The 10,524-nt window shown below is 42.3% G+C and overlaps 1 long non-coding RNA gene across 1 annotated transcript; it reads left to right on the plus strand.

Annotated features, from left to right (window-relative positions):
* Nucleotides 1-1,831: 1,831 nt before the first annotated feature.
* On the plus strand, nt 1,832-8,197 carry LOC129030236 (uncharacterized). Its single transcript, XR_008500593.2, has 3 exons — nt 1,832-2,300; nt 2,513-2,618; nt 3,676-8,197. It is a non-coding gene; the product is annotated as an uncharacterized LOC129030236 (long non-coding RNA).
* The last annotated feature ends 2,327 nt before the right edge of the window (nt 8,198-10,524 follow it).

Raw genomic sequence — 10,524 nt, forward strand, 5'->3', positions numbered from 1 at the left:
AGGTCTTTGTTCTGCACGTCTCTGAAACACACAAATAGATTTCCAAGCAGTGGGAACCTCCTGTCCTGTTCAGTTGTTGGACAAACTCTTGTTCTGCCCATTTCACCCTAGTTTCCTGAAATCCTGGCAGTAGGGCTCCCATGACTGGGGCCTGTGAGAGCCTCCTTTGTCAGGAGAGTTTTCACAGCTAAAGCCATCAAGGCTGGCAGTGAAGGACACTGGGCTTCAAGCCCATTACAGCGATGACAGGTATTGCCTTGGCTGCCCGAGCTGAGTGGTCGCCCCTCTGCAGGTCTGTCTGGCTCCATCCCAGGGAAGAAGGCGGTGGAAGGTACCCATGGGCTGCAGTTGGCTCTGCCTGGCCGTCGGGGAGGATGGCAGAGCACTGACCTCTTGCTGCTTCAAAAGGATGGAAGTTGTTTTGCCCTTTAAACTGACAGAGAAACAAGCTGGAACAATAAAACTAATCCTCCGAAGCAATCCAAGCATGGAAACCAGAAATGTATACTCAAATCTTTTCTCCATTTTCTTTCTTCATAAATTTGGAACATTTGTGGCAGAAAGAGAAATCAGAAAAAAATGGATTTAGAAAAGAGAGAGAAGTAGTTTAGAGGGTTGTATAGGGAGGCAACATGATAAAGTTGGAAGAAAAATGGACTTGGAGAGAGAACAGTCAAATCTGGGCCTGCCTCTGAGTGCCTGTGTGGCCCTCGGCAAGTTTCCCTTCAACTTGAAGACCTGGGTCTCTATGATCCCTTTCAGTTGCAAGATTAAGACCTAAGAGTTCTTGCTTATATAAACAGAATTCTTCCAAGGCCATAATTATTCCCATAATCAAGAACTATTTATTAACTAAGCACCAGTATGTGATTTTCTCAAGATAAGAGCAAGAAGAAATGGTCCTTACAGGCTAGATAGCTGTGACATGGACCAACAACTAAGCATATCTAAAAATTTAACTAATTCATAATATGAATTCAAAATATGAATTGAGTAAGCAAAAGAAAAATATTATACCATGGGAACTGAATGTTTTGACAGGGGAAATCCAGCCGCTGACTTTAGGATGGTACTTTCTGTTTTGATTGAGCCTGAGCCACACTGGACTCTCTGGCATGGGCATAACCCAAGCATCTGCATGGCAGAGTTCTGGCTCATTGCCATTTGCAACAGACACGAAGGGTGGGATCAAACAAAAGGAATCTTCTCGGTTGACCATCATAAATGCTGAAGACTAAGGCTTCTACTCACTTACTGGCGTGGATTTCCTTTTATGGATGGCCTTGGTCACCCTGGGGAGACTAAGAATGTTTAAGTAACTTAACAAACACTCAGTAAGGAGTGGGATCAGGATTCGTCTCCAGGGCTAACAGTTTTAACTGCCATTCTACATTGCCTGCCTGAGACAGCTGCCAGCCTGGGCTTCTGTGACTGCCACTCCATGCTTCTCAAGCCAGGGTGCACGTTAGACTCATCTGGAGAGCTTTGTGAAGCCATCCATGTCCAGGCTCGCCCACAGAGTCCTCAGTTTTCCCGGTTTGAGGAGGGGCCTGGGCACCAATACTTTTTAAAAGCTCCCTCTGGGTGATTCTAAGTACAATCAGGGTGTGAATCACTGATGTCCATAATGAAAAGTGTCAGACTCCAAAGCAAACTCAGGAGAAGGACTGCCTTCATGGTATGGGTCCCTGGCAGATTTGAGCCTGAGAGGATTGGGCTAGCAGCTTGTGGAAGCGGACGCAAATCTTCCAATCCTCTAAGGGCAGATGAGCCTCTGGACTTATGAGAACACCGGTCTTGGTAAAAATCCCCTGCATACCACAGGCCTCCCTTGCAGAAATCACCTAAAGAAATACCACGAAGAATTCATTCTGGCCTCAAATAGGTACATGGATGTTTGTTACAAGAAGATACATTTAACCACTGAAATTCCTACTCATTGAGTGAATCCTGTCTCCCTCCTCTCTGGTTTCCAGAAACAAGGATTTTTTCTAAACTCCTCTTACTTCTTGCCTCATGGCTAATGCCCACGGAGGTGGGGTGAGTGACCCGCTGGTGACCAAGGGAAATGAATCTGCACAGGAAGCCCGGGCCCTCCCTCCCTCCCTTCTCATTAGAAGCCAGCTTCCCCTGGAAAACAGCCACATTCTGCTCTACTTTATCATGTCTATGTGGCCCCCCCGAGTGGGAAGGCTAAAGGCTTAAGTTTTGTAAGACTGACCATAAGTGTGGTGATATTTCCTAATTCCAGGGAATGGAGCTAGTCATGCCACACATCTTTGCTGTTCTCACGAACTGAGGTAATTTTTATTTTTATTTTTATTTTTTTTGAGGAAGGGTCTTAATCTGTCGCCCAGGCTGGAGTGTAGTGGTGTGATCACAGCTCACTGCAGCCTTGACCTCCTGGGCTTAGGTGATCCTCCCACCCTAGCCTCCCATGTAGCTGGGACTACAGGTATGTGCCACCTCACCACCTTTTCTTTTCTTTTCTTTTTCTTTTTTGGAGAGACAGAGTCTTCTTATGTTGCTATTTTGAACTCCTGAACTCAAGTGATCCTCCTGCCTTGGCCTCCCAAAGTGCTGGGATTACAGGTGTGAGCCACTGCACCCTGCCCAAGGTAATATTTTGACCTTCCTTTACCTTATTCTTTGTCCATCTCTTATTAGTTTATAACTTAGATGGGAAAAAAGAGATGTGTAAATAAATAAATCAATAAATTTATTTATTTAAATAAATCTTAAATAAATCCCATCAGTTCCCCATAGAATGCCATTTTCCCCTAGCTGTCTATTCATGTAACAAAACGAACAAGAAAACACTACAAATTCTCTCCCTATTTATACTATCCCACCATCATGTTATAACTCTCATTATAATGTTTTAGTTTTTCCTTGAAATAATAATCATCAACCCATTTGTAAACCATATGTTTCTACCCACAAGTGACAACCGGAATTTCAGGATTAATTGCAAGAGCCATAAAGAGCTTTTTGGTCATTTCCCCAAGAGCCTCCACGAATAGTAACAAGGGCGAATAGTAACTCCCGGCTCCAGCTGTCCCCACTGCCGTGGCAGGTTATGATACTTTCTTTCCTTAAGTAAAGGCCAAGAGAGATGGCTTTTCAGTACTTCCAGAGTCTCTATGACATAAAAAGCTTATTCCAGTAAAGGGAACAAGACCCTTGTCATCTGACACCAATGAGATGCTCTTCCCTTGGCTGGCAGGGATCTGGAGGAGGAGGAGCAGATAACCTTCAGCCTAAATAAGCAATACCATCATTATTCTGGAATCTCTCTGAAGTATGGCTGGTTACAGTGCGGAATTCCACAGGGCACGTGTCTCTCTTGGACTCTATCCAAGGGAGTAAGTTATCAGAAGGACCTCATTATAACAGGGGCTCCAGGGACAGTGTCAGTCAGCAGGCTTCAAGGTAGCTGGTAAAATTCTGGTGCTGGTCTTTTTAATCACTGCATGCTTGTTAATACAGTCAAGCCTCAGTTACAACAGAATCAACAGCCCAGTTTGTCACTCATCCATTCCTTGTTCCGTCATCGCCTGGTTGAGTTTCTGGCTTGTTTATTGGGCAACTCTGGGTGTCGGGCAAAATGAATGCCTCTTGTTTGAAATGCCTAATCCAGAGGCTTTTCACCTATGAGTTGTTTTCTCTCACCAGCACCTCTGCTCCATGCCATGCTCTTGGCTAATTGAAGTTGTGAAAGGCATGAGGATTCTGGTCATGGACTCAGCTCTCCCATAGGGGTCTGACACCAAAGCAATGGTCACAACAGTGAAAGGAAGAATCCATCTGGCCAGGCTCAGGTGGTTCAAGGCCTTCAGAATCTGCCTTGAGACTCTCACTGGCTTTAGACTGAAAACCATCTTGGCCCCATCCATCCACGTAAGCAATTTAACTACAGCTTGCAAAGCACCGAGCTTTAACAGAAAGAAGAGATGAGCACGGCGCAAGAACTTGGACTCCAGAAGAGCTGCCTAACAGATTATTTTTCTGTGGTATTTCATGAGAACAAACGAAGTAGGAATTTTCCTTTTGTTCGTCTGGCCTTTGGCATTGTTTACTTTCTTTTTATTCTTCTGAACTGTACTTCGAGCCCTGGCAGCATTTCTGTCCTAAAATCTTATTGTCAGAGGTTTATTTTTCAGCTTTTCAAATCATATCTGATAGAGTGAGTGTGCTGCCTGGACTCATCACTTTACTTCAGAAGAAATACAGCTCACCCTTTAAATGACAATGATGACTGTCCACAGCTTTATGTTTTCTACCCTGAAGTGGCAGGCTTCATTTAAAAATAATGTTTTCCCTCATCAAAAGAGAACTAGGGTAGAACCCTCAACTCTGCTGATGTCTGGGTAGTGACCTAACACGCATGTTTTGGACAATCACTCACTGTCTTATATTGGGTTTTCATTGCATGTAGGATAATTCTTTGTCAATAGTAGTTTTGTCAACTGTGATCTGAGGTAATGAGGTTTTCTACTTTTGCTTGAAATTTTGAAAATATGCAAGCTTTAAACATTTGCAAAGTTGGATTCTGTTTTCTTTAGAAAGCAATCTGATTTGCTGATATTCTCTCCATCTGTCAGGGGATGCATGATGTGGTGTAGACTTAATGTGCTGCCTTTCTGGAACATGGACAGAGTAGCAGCACAGAAAAATGAGCATTTCAGCTCTGTGATGATTTGTGAAAAAAATCTCAGATCATTGAGCAGGCATTTTGCTGACACCTGTGAAAAGTAACCACATGAGAGAGTGTGGCGTGATGGTTGGAGGCCACGTGCTGGAGCTGGACTGCTTGAATCAGATCCCAGCTGCTCAGCTGTAGTGAACTGAATGGTGGTCCCAAAAAGATACATGTACCTCCTAATCCCTGGAACCTGTGAATGTGAGCTTATTAGGCAAAAGGGTCTTTGCAGATGTACTTACATTGAGGCTCTCAGAGATGAGAACATCCTGGATTATCAGGGTGGGTCCTATATCCAATGACAAGTGTCTCCTTATAGGAGACAGAAGAAGATGCCGACCCAGAAGAGACTAAGTAAAGATGGAGGCAGAGACTGGAGTGAGGCTGCCGCAGGCCAAAGAATTCCTGGTGCCAGCAAAAGCTGGAAGAGGCAAGGAAGGACCCTTCCCTGGGGCTTTTGGAGGGAGTGCAGCCCTGCTGATGCCTTAGTGTTGGACATCTGGGCTATGAAACTATGAGAGAGAAACTTCTATTGTTTTAAGCAACTCTGTTTGTGGTACTCTGTTATGGCAGCCACAGGAAACTAATACACCCTTTACCACCTGAGTGACCTTGGCCAAATTACTTAACCTCCACGAATCAGTCCCCTCAAAGGAACACCCTCCCCCCAGGGTCACTGTGATGATAAAGTGCTTTAGCATAGGTGACTGGTTTAGACCAGGGCCTGGTACCTAGCACATGCTATGCCAGTGTTTCTATCATGGCAGCAGCAGATGCAGTGGAGCTTAGATTTCAGCTGTGTCCATGCTGGTTAGAAAAGTCACAGTCTGGGACACAGGACACTTCTGGAAGAATCTCCCTCAGTGGATCCCAGTGTTCCAGCAAGGTTTTCCAAGCAGCTGAAGAACAGGAAGCAGGAACAGGGTTCCCTACAAGAGCCATTATTCAGATGCCTCTACATCTGACTGGTTTCGGAGAAGTGTGACTTCTGGAGGTTTATGTGCTGGGACTTTAACAGCATACATACTAAAAACCACATTTATGTTTCCTCAAATGCTGGGCTCTCTATGAGCCTTGGCCTGCCTGAGAAGATTAGAGGCAGGTGCCTAATCTGATCAGTCAACTCAGTGAAACAACTGCATTGATTAAAGGCATAAGATGTTAGGATTCTCTGTTCTTGGTGGCCTAAAAGGTCCCATTCCTTTCCCAAAGTGCTTAGCTTGATCCCATCCCAGGGAACAATTTTTGGTGGAGGAGAACCTGGCCACAGATCATAAGATCACGTATGACTAAGTCTACTTGCCTTCATGGAAACATACATGGAGTTTTGGGCAATTTCTTTGAAGCCCCTCTAGAGGCTTCTAAAGATTGTTAGCACCATCTGGTTTTTAATCCTGGATGTCAAACTTGTTGATTTTTGCCCTGGACCATCTGTTTTTCAACTTCCCATGGAACCTTTCCTTTGGGCCAAGTAGGGAAAGAAATACTATATTTTTAATTCTTTTTGTTTTGCCTTCTCATCCCAGTCACAGCATTAGAAAGGGAAAATCGACTGTCTGACAAAGCTCTGAAAGACTGGACATGAAGTGCTGGCCTCCCTATAGATTGGATACATTTTCCTTCACTCTCTGATAAAAAGTGAGACAGACTGAGCATAGTCTCGTGACCATTTAATGCCTGTGCCCAGAACACGGGTCTGTACCACTTGCAGCAGTCACAGTGGGGAGGAGCAGGGACCCTAGGGTCTGCCTGCCTGTGTCTGAATTCCAGCTGAGCCCGTTCCGAGGCCAGTGCCTGGGAAAGTTATCTGACCTCTGAGATCCAGTCTACTAGCCTCACAAATGAGGCTGTGACAACACTTACCTCAATGAGGCATTGGACATCATCTCTTTTAATCCTCAACATGCCTCAGTGTCTAGCATTTAACAAGCTCCCATAAACATTAGTTATTATTATTCTTTAATATGAATAGCATTTAAAATAATAAAGTTGGAGAGAGCAATGCTGCATGCCCTACCACTGGCCAGAGAGCTTGCAGCAAGGAGAATGCTTAGGTGGAACACACAGGCCTTTTCTGTGTTCATCCCATTCCAAAGGATTTGGTGTTGCCATATATGGAACATGAAGATTAGAAATGGCCATTTCCGAACTGGTGAATCCCTTGGTGCCTTTTTCTCCATTGTGATTCATCTGGGGTACCCTCAGTTTTCAGTGGTCTTGGTCATTCCAAACCAGCCATGAGCTGGGGGAACATTGTACTGTGGTAAACCCAGGGCCACAGTTTATAAATCCAACTTTATAAATCCAAGTTGTAGGTGGGATGATGGATGCAGGCTTCCCTGGCAAATGCTTCCTGGGCATTGTAGACACTATCACTTCTAGGGGGCTGCAGTTGCCTCATTGTATAATTCTGGTCATCAGAAAGGAGGCAGTAATGGATGAGCCGCCCTTCTGGACAAAATGACATCTCAGTTATTGAAAAAGGTTAAGAAGCTATTTTCTTTTCCCCCTCTGCAACCACTATTTATTGCATGAGATTTCAGAAAGATGATGATAAAAAAGCAAGTTTATAGAGACATCATAAGGTTGTATAAATAAAATAAAGTAATATCTGGGACAGATATACCAAAGAAAATTGAACCCAAAATGTCTAAATTTGCAGTCCATACTCAGCCAGAACTCCCAGTGAATTAAAACGCAGACTACATAATTATGTACACAAAATGCCTTTAAAGTTGCTCCATAAATTTGGAGAAAAAAGGATAGTCTGTTTAAAGCTACTAGGGCAAAATTCCTTACTGTGGGTTTATCGGCACTAGTACAAGTGGTTCCCAAATCCCCCTTTTTATTTTTTAATTATAAATAAGAAAGAACAGAGTCTCCCCTTGCAACTTCCACTTCATCGCAGCCTCCAGGCACAGAGGACAGAGTTCCTGGAAAAAAGGAAGGCTTAATTCCAGGTCTCTAATAGCAAAGTTATAGTCAGACTGAACATTGATTATATTTAAATCTACCATATTTTTCCTTTGAAAACCACATATTATTTAACATCTTGAATGCTTTACCTTGAATTTGTTGAAAAACTCTCCCTGTGTTTTCAGGTCTTTATCATAATTTTGTTTTTATTTCTTAATTTTTCTTTTCAAATAAGTGAGAGAATCAAGTTAAATGAGCAATGATATGTAAGTCATTCAGTTAATATGGAAATTTTGGGCCAGCCATGGAGGCTTTTGGCTGTAATCTCAGCATTTTGGGAGGCCGAGGCAGGCAGATCACTTGAGCCCAGGAGTTTGAGACCAGCCTGGGTAACATGGAGAAACCCTGTCTTTCCCCCAAAATACAAAAATTAGCCAGGCATGGTGGCATGTGCCCCTAGTTCCAGCTACTTGGGAGGCTGAGGCACAAGAATAGCTTGAGCCTGGGAGGTAGAGGTTGCAGTGAGCCAAGATCACACCACTGCACTCCAGCCCGGGTGACGGAGCAAGACCCTGTTTCAAAAAAAAAAAAAAAAAAAAAAAGAAAGAGAAGAAAGAAGAAAGAAAACGAAAGAAAGAAAGAAGAAAGAGAAAGAAAGAAAGAAACAGAGAAAGAAAGAAAGAAAAAAGAAAGAGAAATTCTGGGAATTCTAGCTTTCTCTTGGTGCGTGCTCTCATTCCATTGAAATCAAGCAGTTTCTACATGAGGCAGACAAGTTCCTAGGGTATGCAGAAAGGGGTAATATCTTGGTTCTTGCTTCAAGAGAGCTAACTGCTGCTGGGACCTACGGTTGAGCAATGACTCAGGGACCTGGCTGGTAAAGAGGAAGGAAGTGGCTATGGAAAGTTGCTGTTAAGTAACTGGAGCCCCAAAGTAACATAAAATTGACCAAGTCATCCCACTCCCAACACCTACCATTACTGAGAGTAACAATGTGGAGATAGCCATGCAGACTGCTGGGTCCATTTGTCACTTATTTGAGTTCCCTTCATTACAGCTTAAGCTTAATGCTACTGAACTCTAATTACATGACATGGAAATGCATGGGATGAAGGAGCTGGAGGAGATTTGCCCTCAACTCCACAGTCCCATGAGAGAGTGATTTGTCTTTATATAAATAGCTATCAACTAAATTGAGATCATAAGAGTTATATCTTTGAAGATACCATATAATTGCATTCATAAGAAGTATTCAAAATCACCATTTCATAAATTTTTCCAATATCCCTATGAGTAGGGATTGTTATTCTCATTTTACCAATGAGGAGTCTCAGTACTAAATGTAGGAAAAGTACTTGATCTGAGTAGCATGATAAAAAGTACACATTAAAACAAGAAGACATATTTTGACCATCAAACTAGCAAGGATATATAAACCATAAAATTAACAACGTTTAAAAAATAATGCTTTATGCTGGCAAGGTTATGCTGACATTGAAATGAAAATTCTCTTTCTGCTGATAAAAGTACATGTTGGTTAAGCCTCTCTGAAGAGCAATTTGCAATGTGTCTCAGGAAAATTATTCATACATTTAGATGCAGTAATTTTATCTCTGAGATTTCCTTCTAAGGAAGTAATAAGAAATGTAGACAAATTTTGCATGCAAAGATGTTTCTCGCAATGTTTTTTATAATGATAAGAACTTGGATATAACAAATATTTAACCACTTATGATATACCTACATAATGGAATATTATGGAGCCCCTAAAATTATATTTTTGAAAACTTTTAATGACATGAGAAAACATTCAGAATGTACTGTTAAGTGAAAAAGGCAGGATTAAAAACTTATAATAGTATGATCATGGTTATATCAAAACACATGTGCAAATCCATTCAAACTAGACTGGAAGAAGTAGAACTTAGTTAACTTGTTCAAGGTCAAATATCTGCCAAGCAGAGGAGCCAGCACCTAAACACAGTTCTTCTGACACTAATCCCAGTGTCTCCTTCCCCATATCATGATGTCTCAGAAAATATTCAGTTTGAGTAATACATTGTTGTTTGTTTTATTAGAAAACAAACCATTCATGGAATTATGCTAAAATCCATTACTACTTTGATTAGATTCAGGAATTCAAGTAAGTTTTGGGGTATTGCTCAATTTCCCTAGTTCTGCAAGTTGCTGAAACCACACCCACGTTTACAACACCCAAGTGTGCTAAGCCCACTGCTAGGACTCAGTTTCCAAAATGTGTTACCTGCACTATATTTGTAACCCCCTTTAACACAGAAAGAATCATAAAATTCAATATAGAAGATGACTTGGAGAGGTTATATTTTTCTAGTAGTTTCCAAATTGAACTAAACAGCAACACTACCAGGGTGATTTTCTCAAAATGCAGATCCAGCTCCTACCCCAAGAGATTCTATTTTAGCAAGTCAGGGTGGAGCCCTGTCCTCTGTATTTTAAATAGTACCCTGGGTAGGACCATCTTTAAACCATTCCAACCAGTGGTAGAGATGCCTCTGATGAGGTCCCCACATGCACGGAGTTACATGTAGTGATTCCACTACTTCAGGTTAGAAAAACACCTCTTCAAAACCTGGATTTATTTATAACATGAGTATACTGGCCACTGAGTCCTGTAACTACTTGGCTCATTCTTTCAATGGTTACTGGGGAAATCACTTTATCGTCCACTGATGCCTGCACTAGTTATTTACTGTTGCTTAACAAAGGATTCTCAAACTTGGTGGCATCAGGCAACAAGCATTTATTATCTCATGATTTCTATGGATCAAAATGCTAGGCACAGTTTAATTGGGTGCTCCTGGGTCAAGGTCTCTATTGAGGTTGCAGGCAAATTATTGGCCAGGGCTTTGGTCTCATCTGAAGGCCAG

Source organism: Pongo pygmaeus, chromosome 12 (assembly GCF_028885625.2).
Source record: "Pongo pygmaeus isolate AG05252 chromosome 12, NHGRI_mPonPyg2-v2.0_pri, whole genome shotgun sequence".
Lineage (NCBI taxonomy): Eukaryota > Metazoa > Chordata > Mammalia > Primates > Hominidae > Pongo > Pongo pygmaeus.